At 53.7% G+C, this 27779-nt stretch overlaps 1 pseudogene; it reads right to left on the bottom strand.

Annotated features, from left to right (window-relative positions):
* The window catches only part of LOC135877198 (voltage-dependent L-type calcium channel subunit alpha-1S-like), a 98405-nt pseudogene that overhangs the window by 64605 nt on the left and 6021 nt on the right, over nucleotides 1-27779 (bottom strand).

Raw genomic sequence — 27779 nt, 5'->3', positions numbered from 1 at the left:
GGTCAGCGCTCTGTACTGAGGCGGCAGATCCCCCGATGGCCACTAGCAGCTGCTCATGAGACCACATCCTCCTCCGCCCTCTCACTACACCCCCTGCTGCCTCCTTCTCCCCCAGCCTACGATCCTGGGGCAGCGCAGCAGGGAGGAAGAGGAGCCTGACTCACATTTACCTGCCCAGCTCCTAGCCCTGAGCAGCAGCAGCAGAACGCTCCCTTCCCCACCCCAGCAAGAGGTGGGTCTGTGCGCAGGAGGGGAAACACAAGACCGGGAGAAAACTACATGTGCACACAGGCACGGGGGTGTGCGTGCACTTTTGCGTGTGTGTGTGGTGCGCAGGCGCATGCACGTATGTGCGTTGGTGTGTGTGGGTGTCTATGTGGGTGTTCACGTGTGGGCAGGCGTGTGCGCACGCACGCCCGTGGATGCACTGAACCGGCAGCGGATCCCCAGCCCCGGGCCGCCCTGCTCACCTTGCACACGGGTCAGCCACTCGGGCTGCCAGTGATGCTCGGAGGCGATTGACAGGGTGTTCAGCGAGATGAGCAGGATCACCAGCCAATAGAAAAACTTGGACTTCACCACCTCGCGGCACTTCCTGCGGAACAGGCGGTTCCATCGCCTCCACTGCCGGCTAGAGAGATGGGCCAAGAGGGGTGACTTCAGGGCTCCCTGCCCCCACAGCACCCAGCCCCAGAGGGCAGAGTCATTGCAAAGCGCCCTGCCCACCAGCTCCTAGGGACCCAAGCAAACGCATAGGAGAGGGGTTCTGCAGGCAGGGATACCGCTTTGCTCCTCTCTACAACCTTTCCTCCATCCCAAACTATTACCAGCACGGGGTCAAAGTCCCCATTCAATCACCACGACGCCAAATGGGGATGCACCAGGGTAACAAAGGAGACGCTGGTGTGTTAATGAACAACTTGTTTCAAAGCCCTGGGGAAGTGTGCTTCATTTATCCCCATTTTACAGATGGTGAAACTAAGGCACTTGCCCAAGGAATAGAACCCAGGTGTCCAGGCTGCTCGCCCAGCGCAGGATCCATGAGATGCCTTCCCTTCCGCATGGCGGCCGGTCCTGTGCATGCTCTGGAGAGGACACTGCCCCTTAAAGAGTGCGCTGGCCTCACCTGTTCATCGGTCGGAATGACCTTGGATTTTCTGACACCACTCATGCAGTTCCCGGAGCCCTGGGGTGTGCTGGGTAGGAGGAGGGATAGTGGAGAGGAGCTTGACGCATGGTCCCCCAAAAGAAGAGGCGGGATACCACCTGAACTAGCCTTTTTCCAGAGCCGGACATAGCAAAATCCACCTTTGCGTGGGCTGCACTGAACATGGTGTATCCCCCCCCCCCCCCCAACAAAACTACCAGCTCTTCCGATAGGGGCTCTTACAACAGGATTGATTCCAAGAGCAGGAGAGTCAGGATCAGGCAGGAGAGAGAGACTCTGTGTGTGTGTGTGTGTGTGTGTGTGTGTGTGTGTGTGTGTGTGTGTGTGTGTGTGTGTGTGTGTGTGTGTGTGTGTGTGTGTGTACTCACAAGAAGAGAATCCATTTGTTCATGCCCTCAATTTCATACAGGCTCTCGGTCTCTGAACCCCCTTCCTCTGATGGCAGCATCCCTATGAAAGAGAGAGATCTTCAGTGAGCTGGGGACCCCCTCAACAGACACATGGGGACGTCGGCAATGGATTCCCACCAGGGAGGGAAGGGGAACTCTAAGGGTATGTCCACACTGCAATCGGAGGTGTGATCGCAGCTTGTGCAGATGCACCAGAGCGAACTTTAATCTCGCTAGCTCCGATACTGGAGCGGTGAAATCGGCGCATAATCACTCACGGGGCTATTGCGGCTTCACCCGCTCTGGTGACCGAGCTGGCTAGATGAAAGTGATTGCAGCGTAGCTATACCCTGAGAAGCACATCTGCAAAGGAAGGGTTCCCATCTAATAACTCCCGAAGAGACACAAACCTCCTCAAGAGACACGTCCGCGCTCAAGAGAACAAGTTTGGGAAGGAGGTTTTTTTTGGCATCGTAATGTGCGAAGAAATGGAGCGATACTAGACACCACGGGAGTGTAACCGGTGGCATGCTCTGGAGAGGACACTGCCCCTTAAAGAGTGCGCAGGGGACCAGTGATGGCGTTCAGAATTGTGATCATTACATATAGCTCCACAGCTGTGTAAAATGCCCCACAGAGTAAACAAAGAGCCAAGGGATTATATCCAAGCACATAACAGCATCCCAGGGAGGTAATGGGGAAGGGGGCCAATAACTCTCTTCTATAGCAACTTCCACTTCAGGTTCTCAAAAGCCCTTAGCAAATGTGACTAATTTCAGCCCAAAATGGGCAAGTGTTAGTACATCCCACTACACATGGGGAAACGGAGGCACGGATTGGTGAAGTGACTTGCCCGAGGTCACCCAGTAAGTCAGTGGCAGAGCCAGGAACAGCCGACGGGCTTCCCAAGGCCTTGGCCTGTCCTATGCCATAAGACTGTCTTTCCTCTCCAAAAACTCTTCATCTCTGGAGGGTCTGAAGCAGCTTCTAATCCTTGAACCTGGATAATGTCAAGGGAGGGGCAGCCTCCCTCAATGAGTAAACTAGGAGCAAGTGCACACCTTTCCCCGGCCTCCCACCCCGCTCATCCCACAGACAACCCCGCTCCCCACCCCAGTGGAGGATTTAACCATTCTCCAGAAGCGAGAGGGAAGCCAGGCCTGGGCGTGTCCTGCCTGGCTTTGCCCAGGTGAGGATGGTACCTTCTCCCCTGGCCCGGTGGCTGTCCATGACTTCGGCATGGGTGATCCAGTCCATGTAGCCCTTCAGATCCTCCTCCAGCTGCTGCTTCTCCCGCAGCTTCTGGAACGTGCCCCGTGACTTGGCCTTCTCACGCTCCTTGGTGAACTCCCTGGAACAAACCCAGACGGTTGGCATGAGGCCAATGGAGAGGGGGCTCTGCGGGCAGCTTCAATCCAGACCTTGCTCATGGGACACACTCATCAAGTGTGTGCCACGTCCTATTCTAGTGGCTAGTCCCCAGAGAGGACAAGAGCCTACTACTGCTGCCAGCTGGTGGAATTACTCCTTTAACTCAACTGAAGACTGAGAATGGATCAGTCCTGCCTTTTACCTTTGTTATATAATACAAAATTGCGGGGAGAGGGGGAGGAATACAGACCTAATAACAGGAAATGCTTCCTTATTCCTCATTTTTTTATCATCCTGTGGAACTCCTTGCCACAGGACACCACAGAACCAACTACTACAGCTAGATTGTAAAGAGGGCAGGTTAACATTAGAAGCACTAATGACTGTCCCCACTGCTGCTGTTGAGGCACACAGGAGTATCCGATACTGGAAAGCCTTGAGGAAATCATAACAGAGTGTCAGAGCTAAAGGGGAAGCTCACACAGCTGGAGGGTACAGAGAGATTACCAGCTGTGCCCACTTTCCCACACTCTCCATAATAAAGGTGACCTGTCAAGGGGGAAAAACATCGGGCTTGGCCTTTTTTTGCTCCCTTCTGAGGGATAAAGCAGGCCTGGAAAGGACGGCTGGGTTTGTTTTCAGTGGTATTTTACCCGTTTGCTTTAATTCATGTCTTGGCTACGCTGGAAGACTCGAGGATTAGTAAGATTGTGACACTGCAGGGACCAAGGAAGTGACACCTGGTTAACTGAGAAGGGAAGGGAATTTTACAGGGACTATTTAAAACTGCTATTGGGGCAGGGACTGTCTTTTTGTTCTGTGTTTGCACAGCACCTAGCACCATGGGGTCCTGGGCCAGGATGGGGGCTGCTAGGTGCTACCACAATACAACTGAGTAATTACAATGTGTTCATTGTCTGGTTTTGTTAAGGCTGGGGAGAAAAGCTCTCTGTGTTAAGAATTCTGCCATCCTGTCCCTTCAATTAAGGGCTGAGAGCGCCCCTGCTCCACATTCCTGAGTCATCCAAAGAGTTCTCCAAGAGAAAAGGGAAGACAAGGCTTGATAGACTTGGTAGCCAAGGTACCAAGGAAGAAGGGAAGAAGAAAAGGGAAGAAAAAGGTTAAAAACCCCCTTCAGACTTTCTGTTCATATCCCCAAACTCAATAAGGGCCCGGCCCGGCCCCTCCCTCGGGGCAGACCCCTGCTGGGACAGAGAGAAAGGAGAGCGGCACCATGCAGCCCACACGCCTTACCCGCTGAGCACGCCCAGCACCAGGTTGAGAACGAAGAAAGAGCCCAGCAGAATGAGGCTGACGAAATAGATCCAGGGCCACTCGTTCCCGATGGCGTCGTTCACCTGAGCAGGACAGAGGCAGATGAAGATCCAGGGGGAGAACCAAATCCACCGGGCTCAGGTAAGCCCATTACTGGAGTAGCTGAGCATCTCACAGTCTTTACGCATGGGGAACTGAGACAGAACGACTAACAGACTTGCCCACGGTCACAATGGGAGTCTGTGGCAGAGCAGGGAATTGAACCTGGGTCTCCCAGGTTTCAGACTTGTCCCTACTCATTGACCAGCCTTCCTCTCAGGAACCCAGTGGTTAGGGCACTAGTTTAAGGCTTTGAAGACCCAACTCCCTACTCTGCCACAGACTCCTCGTGTGACCTTGAGCAAGTCACTTAGCCTCTGGGCCTCAGCTCCCCATCTGTGCAATGGGGATAATAGCACTGTCCTGCCTGCCTCCCGGGGGTGTGGGGTGGGTGTGGGGCAGGGGGGGTTAACGACGGTGAAATGCTTTAAGATCTAATGGTGAAAAGCACTGTATAAGAGCTAGGTGGTGTTATTATTAAAAGCCACCAGATACAATATCAGACACTGGCCCAGCAACCTGTGTCTCAAGCTGCCCTCAGCCCACACTCCTGGGAACAAAGGATACCCAGAAGGGTAACACACCAAGCGCTTTCCAGAGGCAGAGGCGGGACTGGAACTCAGCTCTGCAATTCCCAGCCTGTCCCTGAGCCGTCACACCATCCTTCCTCCCCTACCATTCTTCGTGGCTTGGAGGGCAAGTTTATGGTCGCTTATACCTGAGCTCCAGAGCTGAGGAGCCGTCCGAGGACTCGCTCCCACCAGGCTCCTGTCTTTTAAGGCAAGGGTGGGGTTCGTTTGAGAGTCTCAGCGGTACTTGGACAGGGACTCTCTTGGCTAGGCAGGGTTCAAACACTCTGCTGCACTGGCGGGTGCCACCTTCTCCCTGGGAGCTCATTGCTCAGTGGATACATCATCCAGTAGCTGCAGAGTCTGCGGGGCTCGCTGCCCTGGAAGGATTCCCACCCTTTGGGAAGCCTGGCCAGCCCAACCCGCTTAGTACCATGTTCTTGTTCAAAGAGCGTGCCGGCGTCTCCTCCCTCGCAGCCAGCGGGCTCAGGCCTGCACCTACCCAGTAGAGAACTTCCGTCCATCCCTCCATGGTGATGCACTGGTACACGGTCAGCATGGCGAAGCCAAAATTATCAAAATGGGTGATACCGTTGTTGGGCCCTGGCCACCCACTCCTGCACTCAGTGCCGTTGAGGGTGCAGTGATACCCGTGGCCGGTGGTGGTGCACGGGGATGGCTTCTCCATTTCCCCTTTGGCAATGATATCTGAGGGTGAAACCGAAGCACAGAAGTCAGGCTGAGCAGAGGAGAAGGACAACTACACTCCTGCTGCTGCTTGTGCCTTAGCCCCCGGCCCCACCCAGAGGAGGGCTCTGGTGCAGTGCAATATACCTCCTAGCCACACCATATAGCCATATAACGCCCCCAGCCATGCCATAACTCTCTCAGCCATGCCATATAGCCATATAATGCCCCCAGCCATGCCATAACCCTCCCAGCCATGCCATATAGCCATATAACGCCCCCAGCCATGCCATACACCTCCCAGCCATGCCATATAGCCATATAATGCCCCCAGCCATGCCATAACCCTCCCAGCCATACCATATAGCCATATAACGCCCCCAGCCATGCCATAACCCTCCCAGCCACACCATATAGCCTTATAATGCCCCCAACCATGCCATACACTTCCCAGCCATGCCATACAGCCATATAACGCCCCCAGATATGCCATACACCTCTCAGTCATGCCATATAGCCTTATAATGCCCCCAACCATGCCATACACCTCCCAGCCATGCCATACACCTCCCCGCCATGCCATGTAGTCATACAATGCCCTCAGATATGGCATACACCTCCCAGCCACGTCATATGGTTATATGGCGATATGGTGTGGCTGGGAGGGTTATGGCATGGCCCCCCGGCTGGTGGGAGGGTCGCCCACGTTCCAGACCTGTCCCGATGTAGTAGCAGGTCTTGTGCAACTTTCCCTTGAACAGCTCCTGCCCGACGATGGCGTAGATGATGATCATGAAGAGGACCAGCAGGGCGATGTGGAGCAGGGGCACCATGGCCTTGATGATGGAGTTCAGAACCACCTGCAGGCCTGCAGCCGAGAGAGAGAGAGAGAAGGGTAACAGGTCACACCCCCTCCCCTCCTAACTGGCAGCACGGCGTCTCACAGACACATTGAACCGCTTCGCCACCGCAGCACATGGCAGGGAAGAGAGGGAGGGACCTGGGCCCAGCTCTCACTGGTGTCAACCACTAGGCCATCCTTCCTCCCCAGCATGTGTCCCTACATGTCCCAGGAGGGGGGTGTGTGAGAAGGAAAGCCGTGGTGACTGAAATCTCTCAATCCCATTACTGGCAGCAGCAGCTCCAGGCCCCCTCACACTGCCCCAGAGGGATCGGGGAAGGCTGAGTCCCTGCAGTCCATCTCCTTGGGAGATGGTCTCAGGATGGGGGCATCTGGCTCCTAGACACTGGGGTGACCCCCACCAGCTCCTTTCACAACAGGCTATGGTGGGATTGGCGCATGCTGGGTCTTGGTGGGTTATGTCTCCACGAGGGGCACTAGCACTGGGACTATCTAGATCAGGGGTGGCCAACCTGTGGCTCCGGAGCCACATGCGGCTCTTCAGAAGTTAACATGCAGCTCCTTGTATAGGCACCGACTCCGGGGCTGGAGCTACAGGCGCCAACTTTCCAATGTGCCGGGGGGTGCTCACTGCTCAACCCCTGGCTCTGCCATAGGCCCTGCCCCCACTTCACCCCTTCCTGCCCCCTCCCCTGAGCCTGCCGTGCCCTCGCTCTTCCCCCTCCCCCCCAGACAGGGCCAGCTCCAGGCACCAGCTTGTCAAGCAGGTGCTTGGGGCGGCCACTCCGGAGAGGGGCGGCACGTCCAGCTATTCGGCGGCAATTCGGCAGACGATCCCTCACTCCGGCTCGGAGCGAAGGACCTCCCGCCAAATTGCCGCCGCAGATCGCGATCGCGGCTTTTTTTTGTTGTTGTTTGGCTGCTTGGGGCGGCCAAAACCCTGGAGCCGGCCCTGCCCCCAAAACCTCCTGCACGCCACGAAACAGCTGATCGGGAGGTGCGGGGAGGAAGGGGGAGGTGCTGATCGGCGGGGCTGTCGGAGGGTGGGAGGCTCTGGGATGCGGGGGGGGAGGGAGCTGATTGGGGGCTGCTGACGTATTACTGTGGCTCTTTGGCAATGTACACTGGTCACTACTGGCTCCTTCTCAGGCTCAGGTTGGCCACCCCTGATCTAGACTTTGCTGATCGGTTGGAATTCCGCTGAGGCCCAGCTGGGGGCTGGCCACAGACCCGTGAGAAGGGGAAGCCTACTGCAGCTGCTGTGACCCTAGCCTCCCGCCAGCGAGCCGCCTGCCGTCCGGGCAGCTTTCACCCACTTGGCACTCCGGACACCAGGCGCAGGGGTCTCAGCACGCGGAAGGCTCGCAGGGCTTTGACGTCAAAGCCGCCCTTCCCCGACGGCAGTATGCCCTGCATCACGTTGATCTGCTCCACAACCACTGTGACCAGCCTGCCAGAGCGGGTGAGGAAGGGAGTGGGACAGGGAAGAGAGGGGAAAGGGGAGGAGGGGGGCGAGAGAAGGAACATGAAGGGGGAGGGAAAGGGGGGAAGGAGACAGTAAAAAAAAAAAATCCAAGCAAGGAAAGTCAATCTCACCCTGTACAGGCCGGACCGGGGAAGTTCACACCAGAGCCCCTGCCAGCACAGCTAAACCATAACCTCATCTCAGACCGGTTCAGTGCGGCTTTTTTTCTGTTTTTCGGCATGGCCAGTGAATCGAAAGATCGGTTATTCTCCCAGCTCTGATTTAAAGCCAGCCCATGTGCAGAACCTGTAGGTCTCGAAGGAGGACTTAAAAGTGGAGAGGGCGTGCGGGTGAGCTCAGGGGAGTCATCTCAGGCAGAGGGGCGCCGTGTTGGAAAAGGCAAGTGAGCCTCCGCCAAGGGGAGTCACTAGAAACGCTCCCACCAGCTTCAGTGAGCTTTGGCTCCAACTCCAGGTGTCGGGCCTGATCACGCTCTCCCTACCGTGGTCTCACAACCCGCCCCAAGAACAAACAGGACATTTTCTAAGAAACCTTCTGCCCACCCCGCCAAACCAGCTCTCCTTTACCCCAAAGAGACAATGGCGAAGTCCAGCACGTTCCAGCCGTTTCAGAGGTAGGCATCCGTGTGAAGTAGAAACCCATAGGCGATGATCTTGAGTGTGGCTTCAATGGTAAAGATGATCAGGAAGACGTACTCTATCTTCTCCTATGAGAGACAAAGGGCAGGAGAGAACCAGGAGTGAGGTGGGTAACAGACCAGCGATGCCTAGTGAGGGGGAACGACCCAGCAGCCCTGGGACCCCCCACAGCAGTCATGCAGCAAAGTGCAGCTTGTTTATTGCAGTATTGCCAATGCTTCTGATTTTATAGTGGGTGACCGGATTTCAGGGCGGTCTGGAGCCTGTCTGGCATTGACGCAAGAAGCTACAGCCCCCTTGCGAAGTTTGGTCCTGCTGGAAGCTGGCTGAGCCAGCACTGGCTCCGTTCCCTCCTCCCATCCTGTGAAAAACATGGACAGGGCAGGACCTCTGCTCTTTTCCCCTCCAGCACCTGGCCTGGAAAGGGACAGAGGGAGCCATCCCTAACCCCCCAGCCTGGGAAAGGGGAGATGAGAGGGGACCCCACTACAACCCCCAGGCCTGGGAAAGGGGGGTGAGGAAACCTAGGAGGAGCAGAGGTGAGGCTCTGGGGGCTGGATTGAGGAGTTGGGGACTGATGGGGGGCCTGAACTGATGGGGGGATGGGGAGGCTGCGAAAGAGACTATTTAAAATAAAAAATGATTTATTTTTCGTTATTTGGACAATTATTAATTAAAAACCAAATTATTCATTGTAATTACTGGATCATGTACATATGTATGTAGTTATCAAAATTATACAACAACAGAAGACGGTTTAAATTATTGTCGAAATGCTTTGAATGTGACTGAATTGATTATTTTTTAAAAAAAATCATATTCAGGGATTATGACTGTAACTACTGCACTGAGCTAAGGAAAGCTCTGAAAGGGGCTTGCTGTTGTAAAGATCTTCTTACGTGTCAAGATCTTTACAGCTCACCTCATTATTCAAAAATCGTTGGAAAACGTGCTGCACAGAGAGAATGCTTTGTGTTTCTCAGCTGTTCATTGCTCATTTGCCGGCTCCATGTTATAGGCCTTATTCAGTCTATTTCTAAATGTGTGTGAATTAGGTTTTTCTATCATATTGTAACTTTGTCACACGACAGAGCTCTCCACTGAGTACTTAGGGTTATACCTGTGTACAAGAACTTCCCATACATCCTCCCCTTTTTCCAACCAGCGAGGATGCCTTCCCTCTACGGTAGCTCTCCCTTTTGGAATGGATACTTTTGAGGGGCTCCATCCTCATAAGGAGATACCATTACCAGAAGCACGATTATTATATTGAAATGAATCTCTTGGTACTGAGGACTAGCCCAAATACATCTTCTGCATCTTCTCCTTTTGAATTCTCCTGAAGTATGTCTGTCTACTTGCAGCTTCCATTCAAGCAGCCAGAGAGAGGCACGTGTTTATTAAAGGTTGACTTGTCAACCGGACATTATCTCTCTCTCTCTCTCTCTCACACACACACACACACACACAAGCAGAGGAGAGTTTGAAAGGCAAAAGACAGATTGAAAAACAGAGTTTGATGATTTTTTAAAAAAAATCTCACTGATTGTGGGGCCAATCACATGATTTTAGAGGATGTGAGTCATGGTCCTGCTTTGAGCAGGGGGTTGGACTAGATGACCTCCTGAGGTCTCCTCCAACCCTGATCTTCTATGATTCTTGATCTCTTGAGGTTGGCAATACTGCTATTGGGTGAGAATCTCTAATTCACATATCCCCTGTTGTTAAGAGGGAAAACGGAGCAAACCAGTTTAATACTCTTTGAGAGAAGCCCCCCACTCTCTCACTAAGTGGCTTGCTGGTCTGCATGTGATTTGCATCCATAGCCTCCCAATAACTCTGTACCCAGCTAGCATTCCTTCCACAGCCAACTCCCAGGTCACCTCCACACCTGCTGCTCCTGCTCACGCACAGCCTCTTACTCCTTGGGGGAATTCTGCGCCGCCACACAATGCAAAATTTTGCAGAATTCCCTGTTGCCACTGCAGAATTTCTAACTGCCACTAGGGGCCGCTGGACTCTGCAGAGTGGAGCACTTTGATGCTCATTCTCCCAGGGACGGAGAGGGCCTTGGAGACGCAGCCAGCTCTGGCTGAGGAAGGACAGGGCTGCACCACACCATGTCCCCCGGTGGGACAGTAAAGAAGCTGGGGGGAGTAAAGGCTCTGGGGGTGCTGGTGTCTGTGCCGGGGGCTGCCCCGCGACTGGGCTCTGGGGGGAGGGGGTGTTGGTCTCTGGGCAGGGAGTGCCCTGCGGCTGGGCTCTGCGGGGAGGCGGTGCTGGTGTCTGGGCCAGGGGGTGCAGTGTGGCTCAGCTCTGGGGGGATGGGAGTCAGGGCCGGCTCTAGGCACCAGCAAAACAAGCTGGTGCTTGGGGAGGCACATTTTTAGGGGCGGCATGGCCGGCGCCAGAATGCCGCCCCTAAAAATGTGCCCCAGCCACCCTAGCTCACCTCCGCTGCTGCTGCCGCTCGTGTGCCGCTTCTCCCCCTCCCTTCCAGGCTCTCAAACCTGGGAGGGAGGGGGAGAGTCCGAGTGGCCGCGGCGCGGGCGCCGCTTCTCCCCCTCCCTCCTAGGCTTGAGAGCCTGGGGGGAGGAGGCAGGGAAGGGGCGGGGTTGAGGCGGGGCCGGGGGTGGGGTAATTAAAAAACGGGGTGGGGGTGGCCAAAATTGTTTTTGCCTTGGGCGGCAAAAATCCTAGAGCCGGCCCTGATGGGAGTGCAGGTGTCTGGGCTCTGGGGGGCCCCACACAACTCCTTCCAGCACCCCTCAACTGGAACTGGGTCATCATAGGGGTTTCTTTAATTCTCTACTCCTGGGAGAATCTTTTTTGCTGTTGTCTGTATTTTGTTGACATACTTGTTGACAGGTATTTTGAAATAAATTACCAAAATAATTTAAACTAAAGTGATTATATTGTGTCATTTTGACAAATAAAATATGCAGAATTTTTAAAATTTTGGCACAGAATTTTTAAAATTTCGGTGCAGAATCCCCCCAGAAGTAGCCTCTGTCTTCCTCCTGAGCCCGGCCCCCTCTGATCCATTCCACCGTGATCTTGTCCCTCTTTATTAAGTACAGTTGAATATGACATCTGAGCCCCACACCCCCACTCTGGCCAGTCCCCCCAGCTGGGTCCCTCACCCCCACTGCGGCCAGTCCCCCCAGCTGCCCCCAGCCCCACTGAGGCCAATTCTCCCATCTGGGCCCCTCACCTCCACTCTGGCCAGGCCCCCCAGCAGAGCCCCTTTCCCCCACTTCAGCCAGTTTCCCATCAGTGGGGCCCCTCGCTCCCATCGAAACCCAAACTGAGCCCTGGTTTTGCCCATGGCTGTGCTTGATGGGTTTGAGCTAGGGTGACCAGGTGTCCTGATTTTATAGGGACAGTCCCAATATTTGTGGCTATTACCCCCCACCCCCGTCCTGATTTTTCACACTTGCTGTCTGGTCACCCTAATTCCAGCTCCCTTTGTGTTGTGAGCCCCTCTTGCCACTCGTGGCAGGAAACTGAGGTTTGGCAAACCAGGGGAAGGGGAGAGAACTCTAAACTCCATTTGGGCAGAGAGGATGCTGCCCCCCTCCTCTCCTGCCTTCGTCCAGAGGCTTTGCTGTCTGGCGCTTCAGCTGACTCAGCGCAGCTGCCTGCGGCCATCAGGGCCCAGAATAGTTGCTGCGTTTTGCACCGGGCACAGCAGTGCCGGCTGCCTGTCCATCACCCCAGCTGACGCTAATCACTGCCTGTTGCTGGGGCCTCTTCCAGGTCAGGATTTAAATACTTTAGAACCAGCCAGATATGGGGGGGGGGGTATTTATATTGATGTTTTTACATTCACACCCCACAATAACAGGGCAGGGAGATTCCCCACTTTCAGTTTGCTCTGGGGGCCGCTGAAATCCTGACCCCACCTGGAATTACACCCTGAATGCTCTTCGGGGCCAGACTCTAAGACAGATGCCCATCTCCTGCTGCCATCAATAGGGGTGCATGCCAGGTTTGGCCCACACATATTTTGCTATGTATTCATTTGACTGGTAGATTAGAAAATGCCAGAACTGAAAGAGCGAATTCACCCTAATAGAGGATGGGACCCAGGATTGAAATCTCCCGCCTCTAGGTGCTGTGCAAGAAATCAGACCAAAGCCCACGTAGCTCCCTTTTCACCCCCACACAGACAGCGAACATGCCAGGTATCACTTTATAGCTAGAAGCCCCATTCCATATTGTGACCCGAGAACCTGTTAATGCCAACCAACAAGGAGGTACAGAGGGGTACAGGTGTACCCTGAGGCCAGTATGCACCTTCTCATTCACCCAAGAATGTCATGAGAGGTCTCCACTGAAAGCCGGTGTCACATTGGTTATTGATATCATTGTGAGATGTATGTACTGATATTATGTAAGGAGTTAGAATCATAGAATCATCGAGTATCAGGGTTGGAAGGGACCTCAGGAGGTCATCTAGTCCAACCCCCTGCTCAAAGCAGGACCAAAGTATATATACTGAAAACATGGTCTTATAGAATGGATTAAGGTGTGGTGGAAATCTATGAAGTCTGGGCTACAAACTTAAAACTGCCTTCACCAAACAAGGGCACTCCACCAGAGAAACAGATCACATCAAGGAACGACCCCACACTGGAACCCATATCATTGGACATCATCGAACAGTTACAACCTATACTCGATTGGGACCACATCCTGAAAGAGCTTTCCTGAACTCTCTCTTCTGGCCTTCAAACAACCCCCCATCCTCTCCAAACTCATCATCAGAAGCAAGCTCCCCACAGACCAGGACACACCGACTCAAAGTGGCACCAGAACTGCCAGAACAACAGATGTAAAACCTGCAGACATAGGTCCACTGCTGCGATGACCAACACCCCACACAACACACCTTTCAAGATCCATGGGTCCTACACATGCCTATCACAACAAGTGGTGTACCTCACCCAGTGCACTAAGTGCCCAACAACAACTATGTGGGTGAAACCAAACAATCACTACACTCTCGAATGAACTTGCACAGTAAAATGATAAAAAACAAAAACACCCAATCACCTGCGGGCGAACACTTTTCACCAAACGACCACTCCGTATCTGGCCTCTCAGTTGTTGACCTCAAAGGAAACCTGCACGACGCTTTCAAAAGACGAGCCTGGGGGTACGTTAAGTCTTGTTAAGACGTGATATATCAATCCCCAAACGCGCTCCCCGTCGATTCCGGAACTCCACCGGAGTGAGCGGCGGTAGTGGAGTCGACGGGGGAGCCACGGCCGTCGATCCCGCGCCGTGAGGACGGGGGGTAAGTTGGAATAAGATATGTCGACTTCAGCTACGGTATTCCTGTAGCTGAAGTTGCATATCTTACATCGACACCCCCCCCCCAGTGTAGACCAGGCCTGGGAGCTTAAATTCATAACGTTGCTAGACACCAAAAATCACCATCTTAATAAGAGGCCCTGGGGTTTTTTTGCCTTCCTCTGCAGCGTGGGGCATGGGTCACTTGCTGGAAGATTGTCTGCATCTTGAAGTCTTTAAACCATGATTTGAGGACTTCAGTGGCTCAGACACAGGTTTGATACAGGAGTGGGTGGGTGAGATTCTGTGGCCTGCGTTGTGCAGGAGGTCAGACTAGATGATCATAATGGTCCCTTCTGACCTTAAAGTCTTTGATTCTATGACACTGGATTTATGGCTTATTACAACAATCTGTAACCCACTAACCCCCTTTGTTTGTCCCATGACTGCAGAGGTGGTAACGGGCCACTTCACCTTGAATGGTCCCTTAGAATATGTGCGAGACTAGGTGGGGTGAATGTGTTAACTACTTATGCTAAACCATCTGTTCCACCTTGTATTTAGTACAGAGCACCTTTCCCAGACCCGAAGAAGAGCTCTGTGTAGCGCCAAAGCTTGTCTCTCTCGCCAACAGATGTTGGTCCAATAAAAGATATTCCCTCACCCGCCTTGTCTCTATAGTCTTTTTAAGCAGAGCAGAGTCCCCTCCCCGGCTCTGCTTTTTACAAGTCTCTTTGGGTCTGTACCACAGCCCATACACTCCATGTAGCAAGGAAGTACTGTCTTATAGACCAACACTGGCTAGCCATGTGGCACATGTTTGTCTCATAGCTGTCCAGTAGGCCACCCCTCCTACTGCCAGTGGACTACTATCCCCTCTGCCACAGCATTCACGCTGGCAACACACAGGGGACAAGGCAGGGAGGTAGGAGACACTGCAGGCATTGGGGTTTCCAGGGTAGGATGTATGCAGGGAATTGCTCAGACATGGGCCATGGCCCAGTTAAATCTGGCAGCCAGAGTGCTGACCTGCAGGATCCAGACATGCATAGATAGGATAGACCCTCACACCTCTGATACCCATTCGTCCTACGTGTCAAGTACACATGTAAGCATCCCTCCTGCCAGGCCAACACGCCCCCTGGGTGTGTGAGTCACACCAACCTGCCAGTCTGTGCCAGGCACCTCAGCTCAAAATGCCCCTCTAGCAGTGACGGCAGTTCAGATATTGGGGAGGGGTGTAAATTCCGGTCCCCGCTCATCCCACCCCCTCCTCCTGCAGGGACCCTGGGTCTCCCTCGGCCGGGAAGTCTCCCCACTTTCTGACCCACACAGTGTATGAGCCAGTGCTGCCAGGGGTCAAGTTCTTGGTGGACTCCCCTGTGTTCCACGGCACAGCAACAGACGCCCTGTGTGCCAGGTCACAACGCCATCTGTCAGTACAGGGGGGCGGCAGGCCACGTCAGTGAATGGCATTGCAACCCCCAGGTTGCCCAAGGGCATCCAGCAGCGCAGTGGCAGAGCTGGGATAGGATAGGAGCGTCTGTGGACAGCATGGTCCTGTGCTCCTTACTCAGCCCACTGTCAATCAGGTGTGACACCAATCGGATTACGCCGGTGTGAATGGGGAGCGAGAGGAGAACCAGGCCCTGGCATCTTTTCCTGGAGCCTCAGCACCCAGAGCTGGGAGGGGTCTCACATGCAAAGCTAAGGCAGGCCCTGGAGGGGAGACCTGCAGGGACTTTACAGAATCAAGATAAAGAGAGGGCCCCTCAGCCCAGCTGTAGGGGGCCAGTGGCCCACAGCGGACAGAGTGGTTGAGAAGATGGGCCACTGCGTTTCCCAGCTATGCCCTCCAGCCCTGCTCACGTCCATGCAGAGTGCTGCTGCAGAGATCACCTCCTAGCCCAGAGGTGGGCAAACTACAGCCCATAGGCCACATCGGCCTGCGGGACCGGCCTGCCCGGCCCCAAGCTCCTGGCCCGGGAGGCTAGCCCCCGGCCCCTCCCCCGCTGTCCCCCCTCTCCCGCAGCCTCAGCGTGCTGCGCTGCCAGCGCTCTGGCCCGCCGCTCCAGCCGGGCAGCACGGTGGCATGGCTGCAAGCTCCTGCCGCTCTGAGCGGCGTGGTAAGGGGGCTGGGGGGAGGGGGAAGTTGGATAGAAGTCGGGGCAGTCAGGGGACAGGGAGCAGGGGGGTTGGATAGGGGTTGGGGTACCGGGGGGGTGGTTAGGACGGGGGGTCCTGGAAGGGGGCAGTCAGTGGACAAGGAGCAGGGGGGCTTGGATGAGTCGGGGGTTCTGAGGACGGCAGTCAGGGGGCAGGAAGTGGGACGGGGCGGATGGGGCAGGGGCCAGGCTGTTTGGGGAGGCACAGCCTTCCCTACCCGGCCCTCCATAAAGTTTCGCAACCCCGATGTTGCCCTCGGGCCAAAAAGTTTGCCCACCCCTGTCCTAGCTCGTCATTTGGGCCATCTTGCCCCTCTCTTTGCCTCCCTCGTCTCTACTGCATCGTAGGTAAGCTAACTGTCTTCATTGGCAACGGCCCCAGGGCCTCTCCCCACCCTCCCTCTCACCCACTCCCGAGATTCCAGACGGCGACTCCTGCCTCCGACTGGACCATGACGGTAGGTGACCAGACAGCAAATGTGAAAAATCGGGACGGGGTGGGGGGTAATAGGAGCCTATATGTAAGGGGACTGTTGCCCCCTTACTAACACTCAGTGGGGGTGTTTTGGTTGGCTAGCTCCCAGCACTAAAAGGGGAAGGGTCGATGGCAAATCAGGAGCCTGAGACTGACAGTCCCCAGGAACAATGGGGAGAGGCCAATGCTCCAGATCAGCCTGATTGACAGGGCGGGCAGGCTAATCAGAGAGTCAGGAGGCCGGGGGGGTCCCGTCCTCCGTGTGAACTGGAATGGCCTGAGTCAGACAGAGTGGGGCCAAGCTAAGGAGAAAGCAGGGGCCCAGGCTAAGCTGCTGGAAGCAGAGCTGCAGCCCAAAAGCCAGAGGGGCCAGAAAGCAGGTCAGAGCTGGGAGCAGAGTCACAGAAGCAGACCTGTCCTGGGGGCAGAGCTGTAGCAACCAGAGCCAGAGAGGCAGCCCAGGGAGCTGAAGGCAGAGCAGCAGCAGCGTGGAGCTGGGTGCGGTGAGCAGGACCCTGGGCAGCAGGCCCAGTGCAGGGAGACCTCAGCCAAGAGGCTCTGCAGGCCAGACTTGCAATGGGTTCTGGGTCATAGAATATGAGGGTTGGAAGGGACCTCAGGAGGTCATCTAGTCCAACCCCCTGCTCAAAGCAGGACCAATCCCCAAACAGATTTTTGCCCTAGTTCCCTAAATGGCCCCCTCAAGGATTGAACTCACAACTCTGTGTTTAGCAGGTCAATGCTCAAACCACTGAGCTATCCCTCCCCTGAAGGGGGATCGTAACCCTGTCAGGGCGGGGGCGACGCTGGGAAAAAGTGTCCTGCCACCTAGAGCCTGAGAGCGTGTGGCCACCGCCAGAGCAAGTGTCCGACCCGCAGCGTCTCTGCAGCACAGCCCGGGCCTGAGAAGGAGACCTGGGACCTACAAGGAACAGACTGTGACCTGCCCTGACGTTCCAGAGACACTGTTTGTGATGTTCCCTGCCACAGAGCAGGGTGATGTGTTTCCTTTAACCTTTCCCATTTTTCCTTATTCTTTTTTAAAATTAATTGTTAATTAAACAACTTGTATTTGCTTTAAATTGTATGAAATGATCAGTGGGTCAGGGAGGTGCCCAGAGCAGAGAGAGTACCCCGGAGTGGGGACACCCTAGCCCCTGGCCTGGGTGACCACAGCAGGGTTGGGGGTCGAGCCCCCCAGGAATCCTGGGCCCAGCCTTGTTGGGGTTTACGAGGACTCTGCCAGACAGGAGAGTGGAAGGGGAGTCCTCAAGGGCAGGGAGGCCTCTGGGTAAAGGAAGTGGGAGCGAGGACTCAGATCCTTTCGCTAGCCCACTTCACCGGGGTAGTGCAGAAGCCAGGAAAGTTCCCCACAATAGCGGGACCATTCCCCCGCTTACATATATAAGAAAAGACCCCCCAAAATTGGGACTGTCCCTATAAAATCGGGACATCTGGTCACCCTACATGACGGCAGCCTCCATCGCCCTCCTGTTACGTTTTCTAACAAGCCCCTTTCTGCTTTCCTCTCCCGCTGGGGTGGAGCTCCCTGTAAACACCCGCAAAGCTCCCTCTTCTCCTTCATGTCCCTCCGCAACACTCTCTTTTGCCAGGATGCCTGCGAACAAACCTAACAGCTTAAACTGTCAGCTCTCCGGGGCACGGACTGCAGCTCCTGGTCTGGCATTGCCAAGGGGCCGTGGGCGATGGGAACGGGGACTCCCTCGCCAGCCAGGGCAGAGCTGGCTCACTATACAGGCTCTGCTCCCAGCTCCCCAGGGCCCGGCATGGGGGGGATGTGGAGCATGTTGGGGAGTGACCCAAAAGCACTGCACTACAGCTATTCTCTGCTTCCCTGGGCCCATAGGGAGGCACTAGGAGCAGAATGCAAGTCCACAGAGCCCTGAGATTGCTCTAAGTTCCACTGCGGGCTGGGGTGGCGCCTGAGAACACAGCGGGTTTCAATCCCCCTGCTCCCAGTGCAGGAACGGACGCACCAGGCATTAGGTCCAGAGCACGTGGCGGACGTTTTTCCAACGGTGCCCAGGAGGCAGGAACCCAGGGGGAGTATTTCCAACCCAGACAGCCTCTCGATGCTAGGAGACCCCGGCTGGAAGGCTGCCTGTTCGAACGGCTCCCTACGCAGATCACGGGGGATCTCGGCGAGGAATGCGTACAGGGGAACACATAGGAAAGAGCTGAGGACCAGTTCCTGGCTTGTACACTCAGCTTTCCCCAGAGCTCCGGCCCCCTCATCCACTGCTCCTCTCCTCCCATAAACAAGTGACGGGGCCTTGCTTGATGAATCCCAGGGCTCCTGAGACAGGCTGCAAAGCAGCAATAACTCTCCCTGGGAGCTGAGCGAGTGGAGGTGCCACTTCCGATAAGGAGCCTTTCCCTTTATGGACTCCTTAGCTCCCAGTCATAAACCTTGCCGCTTTTTCTCCGTCAGGGCTGGCCTCTGTAACCCTGTCAGCGGGGCCTTAACTCTGGGACCTACACGGGACCCCCAGCCATAACTTAGCTGCCCGCTCAGATCCCCGAGGTAGGCTGCAGGACTGTCAGCTACCAGTTATTTATTCACTTTAAAAGCAACAATAGCAGCCCCTGCACATGCCCCTGGCTCTGACACTCTATCATCTCCGGGGAGGTCTGAGCAGGCAGAGGAGCGTGTGGATTCCTTTTCTTGTTTCAAGGTTCATGGGACTCTAGCAGCTGGATTGAGATCTCCGGGGATTTCGCTCTTTTGTATCCACACAGCAGGTGCAGCAAGTGTGTGTGTGTGTGTGAGACCACTGCCCTCTACTGGATGCAATCACAACTGCTCAACTGTGTGCCCAAGCCCCTACTCTGCTTACAGCTAATGGAGATTTTCGTTTTGCTCTGAAAGTAGGGGCCTGGGCTTTCTGGAGCAAGATGATCTGAATTAGGAGCCCACCGTCACTATGAAATTCTAAGCGCTCACGGTGTGAAACAGAGGGACAACTATGCAGTTCTTAAGTGGCCAAACTGAGGGGGGCACAGAGGAACATTTGGGGGGGGCACAGCACAGAGCGCAGGGGGGGGGAATGCCACCCCGCCCCGCTCTGCCCCCAGCTCCACTTTGGCTCCAATCCCAGCCCCAGCTGAAGGTCGGGCCCCAGCCATGGCTCTGCTCCCGGCTGCAGCCCCAGCTCCGGCCCCGGCCTCAGCTCCAGTTCTCAGGGGCGGGATGTGGACAGGTTCCACTATGGGTAAGGGGGGGCAGGATGGAAAAAGTTGCGGAACCACTGATCTAAAAGACCGTCAAGCAGGGTTTTCCCCTAGAAAAGGCTCTAGAGCTAAAGCGAATATGGGAAATGGTTCAAATGAAAGCCTTACAAGATGGTTGCTAGAATAGGAGTCGTGACCAGGAACTTGACATGAGCCTCTGGCCCACACAGACTGGTTACAAGCTTCACCACCAGCCTTCATTTAAAATGAATTACTCACAAGCCCCCACCTAAGGGATAGCCCCCCCCCCCATAAATTAGCACCACGGGGGCAGAGGGTTGTACTGGGGGCTGTTTGTCGGGGGGGGGGGGAAGAGACAGAGAGGAGCAGAATGAGAGACAAGAAAGAGAGGGATGCTGAGCAAAGAGCCGGCAAACCCCAAACCCCTCATTCCCAGCTCCACCCCAGAGCCCTCACCACCCCCTGCACCCCAACCCCCTGGAAAAAGCCTAGAGAGGGCTTGTGGGGCGCTGGCTGAATGGGTGCTATGAGTGAGGCCACTTTGGTGCCTCCTGTGTTCAGGGACGCAGGACTTTACAAGGAAGGGACAAACACACAAGACTGCATAGATTGAAGATAATCTCAGATTCCATCATCAATTTATGCTCTCAACTGGACAACCCGCAGGGCCCCAGAATTTCAGTAGCTGCTCGGGTCAAAGGGGATAACGGAGTGGTTTAGTGCTGTTAACAGTCAACAGAGATGTTTTATTAACAGAATCATAGAAGATTTGGGTTGGGAGAGACCTCAGGCGGTCATCTAGTCCAACCCACTGCTCAAAGCAGGACCAACCCCAACTAAATCATCCCAGCCAGGGCTTTGTCAAGCCTGGCCTTAAATATCTCCAAGGATGGAGATTCCACCACCTCCCTAGGTAACCCATTCCAGTGCTTCACCACCCTCCTTGTGAAACAGTGTTTCCTAATATCCAACCTAGACCTCCCCCACTGCAACGTGAGACCATTGTACCTTGTTTTGTCATCTGCCACCATCAAGAACAACCGAGCTCCATCCTCTTTGGAACCCCCCTTCAGGTAGTTGAAGGCTGCTATCAAATCCCCCCTCACTCTTCTCTTCTGCAGACTAAATAAGCCCAGTTCCCTCAGCCTCTCCTCATAAGTCATGTGCCCCAGCCCCCTAATTATTTCAGCCCCCTAAACAGCTTCTTACTTGTGGGGCCAGCCACTCCCATCCCAACGCAACAGGGAGCAGAGACCTGTATCTTGGTGTTGTGGGTCCCAGCTTCCCTTCCTGCTTATGGACTCAGAGGCTCAGGTGCAAATTTCACGACTACATAACTGGAGATCATGCAGCTCACGTGCTGGTGGCTTGGAGGGTGAAATTTCAACGCCAGGCAGGCGCTAACATTCGTGGGCGAGGAGCTCAGCCCCTTCATGCTGCCTCGACTTGATGCCCCGGCTATTTTTAAAAGGTTAGTTTGGAACACAAGTGAAAGAAAAAGGTTTGCCTCGGGGGCTTTGCCGTGAGTGAGGCGGCGCCGGGCGGGTTTGTACAACACGAGGACGAGGCTGTCTCTTACCAGGCTGGAGTTGGAAGCGTTGGTATCATCGTTCGGCATGGGCAGGTAGACGGCCAACGCCACGCAGTTGGCAAAGATGGTCATCAGGATAATGATCTCGAAGGGTCTGTGGGTGGGCATTAAGGAGAAGCACAGAGCTGAGGCGCAGTCCCTGCATATGCACCAATTAATGGTAACCACCTCGTCAGCTGGTACAATGCCATGGCACCGGCCATATTTACACAGGAGAGGCCCAGGGATGGACTAGCCAGGGGGGCTGGGGGCACTGGCAGAGCTGGGGGGGACACCCAGGGCTGCAATAACACGGGGTGCGGTTGTCATCAGACCTGCCAACACTCCCACAGTTTCAGAGCCTCTTACAGATCTGGGGCACAGCCCATCAGTCTAAAGGGAAATCAGCCTCCGATTGGCTGCCTTCCCTACTGCCCCACCCCTTGGGGAAGGCTCCCCCTATCCTCTCCTGTGAACGGGGATGGGTTCCTGCCTCCGCTTCTCCCCATCTCCCTCCCACCCTAGGGTTGCCAACTTTCTACTCGCACAAAACCGAACAACCTTGCCCCACCTCCTGCCCCACCCCCTCCAAGGCCCCGCCCCTGCTCACTCCATCCCCCCTCCCTCTGTTGCTTGCTCTCCCCACCCTCACTCACTCGCTCATTTTCACCAGGCTGGGGCAGGGGGCTGGGGTGTGGGAGGGGGTGAGGGCTCCAGCTGGGGGTGCAAGTTCCAGGATGGGGCCAGAAATGAGAGGTTCAGGGTGTGGGAGGGGGCTCTGGGCTGGGGCAGGGGGTTGGGGGGCAGGGGGGGGTGAGGGCTCTGGGGTGGTGCTGGGAATGAGGGGTTTGGGGTTTAGGAGGCTGCTCCGTGCTGGCACTGAGGGGTTTTGAGGGCAGGAGGAGGATCAGGGCTGGAGCAGGGGGTTGGGGACGGGGAGTGGGTCAGGGGTGCAGGCTCCAGGCGGCACTTACCTTAAGCAGCTCCCAGAAGCTGTGGCATGCCCCCCTCCGACTCCTATGCGGAGGCACAACCAAGTGGCTCTGCATGCTGCCCTGTCTGCAGGCAACGCCCCCGCAGCTCCCATTGGCTGTGGTTCCCGGCCAATGGGAGCTGCGGGGGCGGCGCTTGGGGCAGGGGAAGCTTGAGGAGGGGGGATGAAGAACCTCTGCATAAGGAGCAGAGGGGCAAATGTGGGGCTGGGGGAGGGGCTCAGCAGTGAGGGGGAGCTGGGGAAGATTGGGCAGCTAGAGGAGCACAAGACTGATGGGGAGGCACAGAGCTGATGTGGGGAAATGTGGGAGCACATTAGTAAGTGCTGTGGGGCTGCTGTGACCCAGTGACCTCTTGATGCCAACTGGCACAGCAGGTGCAGGGGGTTTTACAGGGCTCTCCTGGGTCAGTTCTATGCACGTTAGTACTCCAGAAGACAGTCTCCAGCAACAGCCAGTAGCCCGCTGGTCATCACAATAATTTTGAAATGTATGCATGGATAATATTTAAGGAATTATGTCTCTATACTTAAAATTATGTTCTTAAAGCCTCGGGAGCTGTGGCAGGTAATCAGGAGGAGTGGCATTGTATGTCAATAATGAGGTAAAATGTAAAGAAATAATAAGTGATGGAATGGATAAGACGGAGTCTGTCTGGGCAATAATTACACTGGGTAAAAGAACTACTAGAGCCTCCCCTGAGATAGTGCTTGGGGTGTGCTATAGACCGCCAGGATCTAGCCTGGATGCGGACACAGAACTATTTAATGTTTTTAGGGAAGTAAAAACTAATAAGAACTGTGTAATCATGGGGGACTTTAACTTCCCAGATATAGATTGGGGAACAAATGCTAGTAACAATAATAGGGCTCAGATGTTCCTAGACGTGCTAGCAGATGAATTCCTCCATCAAGCAGTAACAGAACCGATGAGGGGGGATGCAATTTTAGATTTGGTTTTGGTGAGTAGTGAGGACCTCGTTGAGGAAATGGTTGTAGGGGACAACCTTGGCTCGAGTGACCATGAGCTAATTCAGTTTAAACTAAATGGAAGGATTAACAGAAATAAAACTGTGACTAAGGTTTACGATTTCAAAAAGGCCAACTTTAATAAATTAAGGCAACTACTTAGGGAAGTGCATTGGGCTAACATACCTAGGGATCTAAAGGCAGATGACGCCTGGGATTATTTCAAGTTGAAGTTGCACGAGCTGTCCGAGGCCTGTATCCCGAGAAAGGGAAAACGGTTAGTAGGCAGAAGATTTAGACATAGCTGGATGAGCGGGCGTCTCAAAGGGGCGATTAAGAAAAAGCAGAAAGCATACAAAGAATGGAAGAGGGGAGGGATCAGCAAGGAAACCTACCTTATTGAGGTCAGAGCATGTAGGGATACAGTGAGAAAGGCCAAAAGCCGTGTAGAGTTGGACCTTGCGAGGGGAATTAAATCCAATAGTAAGAGGTTTTATAGCCATATAAATAGGAAGAAAACAAAGAAAGAGGAAGTGGGACCGCTAAAGAATGTAGATGGAGTGGAGATTAAGGATAATCTAGGCATGGCACAATATCTAAATGAATATTTTGCATCGGTCTTTAATAAGGCTAATGAAGGGCTTAGAAATAGAGGGAGCAGGACAGAGGGGAATAAAGGAGGGGGGATTGACATTACAGCATCAGAGGTGGAAGCCAAACTTGACCAGCTAAACGGGACTAAATCAGGCGGACCGGATGATCTTCATCCTAGAATATTGAAGGAACTGGCACAAGAAATTGCAAGCCCCTTAGTGATAATTTTTAATGAATCTGTAAACTCGGGGGTGGTACCGTTGGACTGGAAAATAGCTAATGTGGTTCCTATTTTCAAGAAGGGGAAAAAAAGTGACCCGGGTAACTACAGGCCTGTTAGTTTAACATCTGTAGTATGCAAGGTCTTGGAAAAAATTTTGAAGGAGAAAGTAGTTAAGGACCTTGAGGTGAATGGCAATTGGGACAAATTACAACATGGGTTTACGAAAGGCAGATCGTGCCAAACCAACCTGATCTCCTTCTTTGAGAAAGTAACAGACCTTCTAGATAAAGGAAATGCGGTGGATCTAATATACCTTGATTTTAGTAAAGCGTTTGATACTGTACCGCATGAGGAATTATTGGTTAAATTGGAAAAAATGGGGATTGATATGAAAATCCAGAGGTGGATAAAGAACTGGTTAAAGGGTAGACTGCAGCGGGTAGTACTGAAAGGTGAACTGTCAGGTTGGAGGGAGGTCACCAGTGGGGTTCCTCAAGGTTCGGTCTTGGGTCCGATTTTATTTAATCTATTTATTACTGACCTCGGAACCGAATGTAGGACTGGGCTGATAAAGTTTGCGGATGACACAAAGTTGGGAGGTATTGCCAATTCGGAGAAGGATCGGGATATTCTGCAGGGAGACTTGGATGACCTTGTAAATTGGAGTAATAATAATAGGATGAGATTTAATAGTGAGAAGTGTAAGGTGATGCATTTAGGGATGACTAACAAGAATTTTAGTTATAAGCTGGGGACGCATAGGTTGGAAGTGACGGAGGAGGAGAAGGACCTCGGAGTCCTGGTTGATCGCAGGATGACTATGAGTCGGCAATGTGACGTGGCTGTGAAAAAAGCTAATGCGATCTTGGGATGCATTAGGCGAGGTATTTCTAGTAGGGACAAGGAGGTGCTGCTTCCGTTATACAAGGCGCTGGTGAGACCTCATTTGGAGTACTGTGTGCAGTTCTGGTCTCCTATGTTTAAAAAGGATGAACTCAAACTGGAACGGGTACAGAGAAGGGCCACTAGGATGATCCGAGGAATGGAAAACCTTTCCTATGAAAGGAGACTCGAGGAGCTCGGTTTGTTTAGCCTAACCAAAAGAAGGCTGAGGGGGGATATGATTGCTCTCTTTAAATATATCAGAGGGATAAATACCAGGGAGGGAGAGGAATTATTTCAGCTCAGTACTAATGTGGACACGAGAACAAATGGATATAAACTGGCCGTGGGGAAGTTTAGGCTTGAAATTAGACGAAGGTTTCTAACCGTCAGAGGGGTGAAATTTTGGAACAGCCTTCCGAGGGAAACGGTGGGGGCAAAAGACCTCCCTGGCTTCAAGATTAGGCTAGATAAGTTCATGGAGGGAATGGTTTGATGGGATAACGTGATTTTAGTCAATTAGGCAATAACGTGCGATCGCTGGTAAAATGAGGGTTCGGCTGGAGATTCTTGCCTGTATGCTCAGGGTTCTACTGATCGCCATATTTGGGGTCGGGAAGGAATTTTCCTCCAGGGTAGATTGGCAGAGGCCCTGGAGGTTTTTCGCCTTCCTCCGCAGCATGGGGCAGGGGTCGCAAGCTGGAGGATTCTCTGCGACTTGAAGTCTTTAAATCACGATCTGGAGACTTCAACAGCTGAGTTAAGGGAAAGTGGGTGGGTCAGCTTTTGTGGCCTGCATCATGCGGGAGGTCAGACTAGATGACCATAATGGTCCCTTCTGACCTTAAAGTCTATGAGTCTATGAGGGGACATATCTCAGACAGGTTCCTTTCGGGAAGGGGTTACAGACACTTATCTCCCCGTCTGGTCCTTGTCTGTATTGTGTACGGTCCCTTCACAGCAGGAGTCTAGCTTGTGGCTCAGTATGCAACTAATCTAGATTACAAAATTGACAAGAGACTGCAAAATCTACCAGTCCTCGCCTACAGACAGCCCCCCAACCTGAACCAAATACTCACCAGCAACCACACACCACACAACAAAAACACTAACCCAGGAACCAAACCCTGCTGCAAACCCCGGTGCCAACTCTGTCCACATATCTATTCATGGGACACCATCATAGGGACCTAACCACATCAGCCACACCATCCGGGGCTCGTTCACCTGCACATCTACCAATGTGATCTATGCCATCATGTGCCAGCAATGCCCCTCTGCCATGTACATTGGCCAAACTGGACAGTCTCTATGCAAAAGAATAAATGGACACAACTCTGACATCAGGAATTCATAACATTCAAAAACCAGTAGAACACTTCAATCTCTCTAGTCACTCAATAACAGACCTAAAAGTGGCAATTCTTCAACAAAAAAACTTCAAAAACAGACTCCAACGTGAAGCTGCAGAACTGGAATTAATTTGCAAACTGGACACCATCAGATTAGGCCTGAATAAAGACTGGGAGTGGTTGGGTCATTACAAAACCTAAACTTAATTTCCCCAATACTAATTTCTCCCTACTGTTACTCACACCTTCTTGTCAACTGTCTGTAATGGGCCACTCTCTCACCACTTCAAAAGTTATTTTCCCTCCCTTGGTATCCTGCTGTTAATTGATTTATCTCATTAGACTGACCTCAGACTTGGCAAAGCAACCCCCATCCTTTCATGTATTTATACCTGCTCCTGTATTTTCCACTCCATGCATCCGATGAAGTGGGTTCTAGCCCACGAAAGCTTATGCCCAAATAAATGTGTTAGTCTCTAAGGTGCCCCAAGGACTCCTCATTGTTTTTGCTGATACAGGCTAACACGGCAACTACTCTGAAACCTACCAGGAGGAGCAATTAGCACCAGGGGGTCTGGGTTACGAATAAAGATCAAAGGACTGTTTTGAGATAGCCTGGGCTGCAAAAGAGACACTGGGGGCTCCTTTACTTAGGAGGCAAGCTGCCAGCATGACTTGTCTCATGAAACAAGGATCACAGGCTGTAAAAGGTTGGAAGGATTTTGGGGTGAGCATTGCTCTGTACGACATGAAAGTATCGAGTCTAGGTTCTAGAATGCACGCTCTGATTTTACGTTGTATGTAACCATTGGTTTCCAATACACGCCCCCCACAGCACGTCTCCCATGCTGGGCGACAAGACAGGCTGGATAACACAGCAGTTCAGACAATAGAGCTCCTCTGTTGCCCTGCTGTCAGGGGAGGGAGCGAGCGGAGCAGCGCAGAGACCCCCAGCCAGGACTGAAAGGAGGAGGAGAAAGACAAGCCCTAGCTGCAAGAGAGGTCACCCGGCTGCTGAGTGGCTCCTGCCCGCTAGATTATCCAAATAAAATCCGTGTCCCACCTGCTATTCGGATAACAGGGAGCGTCCTGTACGTGCTACACGATCTGCATCAAATAAACTGCTGCGTGTGTCCCTCTGGACACACCCAGTGTGTGCAAAGCAGGGCAGCGATCGGAGGTGGGACTGGGGAGCTGTGGGGGGTGTGGTGTACAGCTGCTTTGGGTGCAGCGAACCTGGGACCACTCAGTGAGCGATCAGCACACTCCAACCTCCCAGTGTCCTCTTGGCGTGTGCCAATTGCTAACCCTTCAGTGACAGCAGGACCTGCAGAGGCTGGGGTGCCAGTGGAGGTGAGGAGCTGACCCCCGGTGGGGAGAGACGAGGCTCCCACTAGCAAAGGGCAGGTGGTAGCAAGGTGCCTCCCAACCCCGGGTACCCGTGTGAAGCGTCACGGCTGGGCACAGAGTTCATTCATTTGAATTTAGGGAGAGGCTGGAAGT

The sequence above is a fragment of the Emys orbicularis genome, chromosome 4 (assembly GCF_028017835.1).
Source record: "Emys orbicularis isolate rEmyOrb1 chromosome 4, rEmyOrb1.hap1, whole genome shotgun sequence".
Taxonomy (NCBI): Eukaryota; Metazoa; Chordata; order Testudines; family Emydidae; genus Emys; species Emys orbicularis.
The sequence above is the reverse complement of the archived record's forward strand: the minus strand, read 5'-3'. Positions and strand labels throughout refer to the sequence as shown.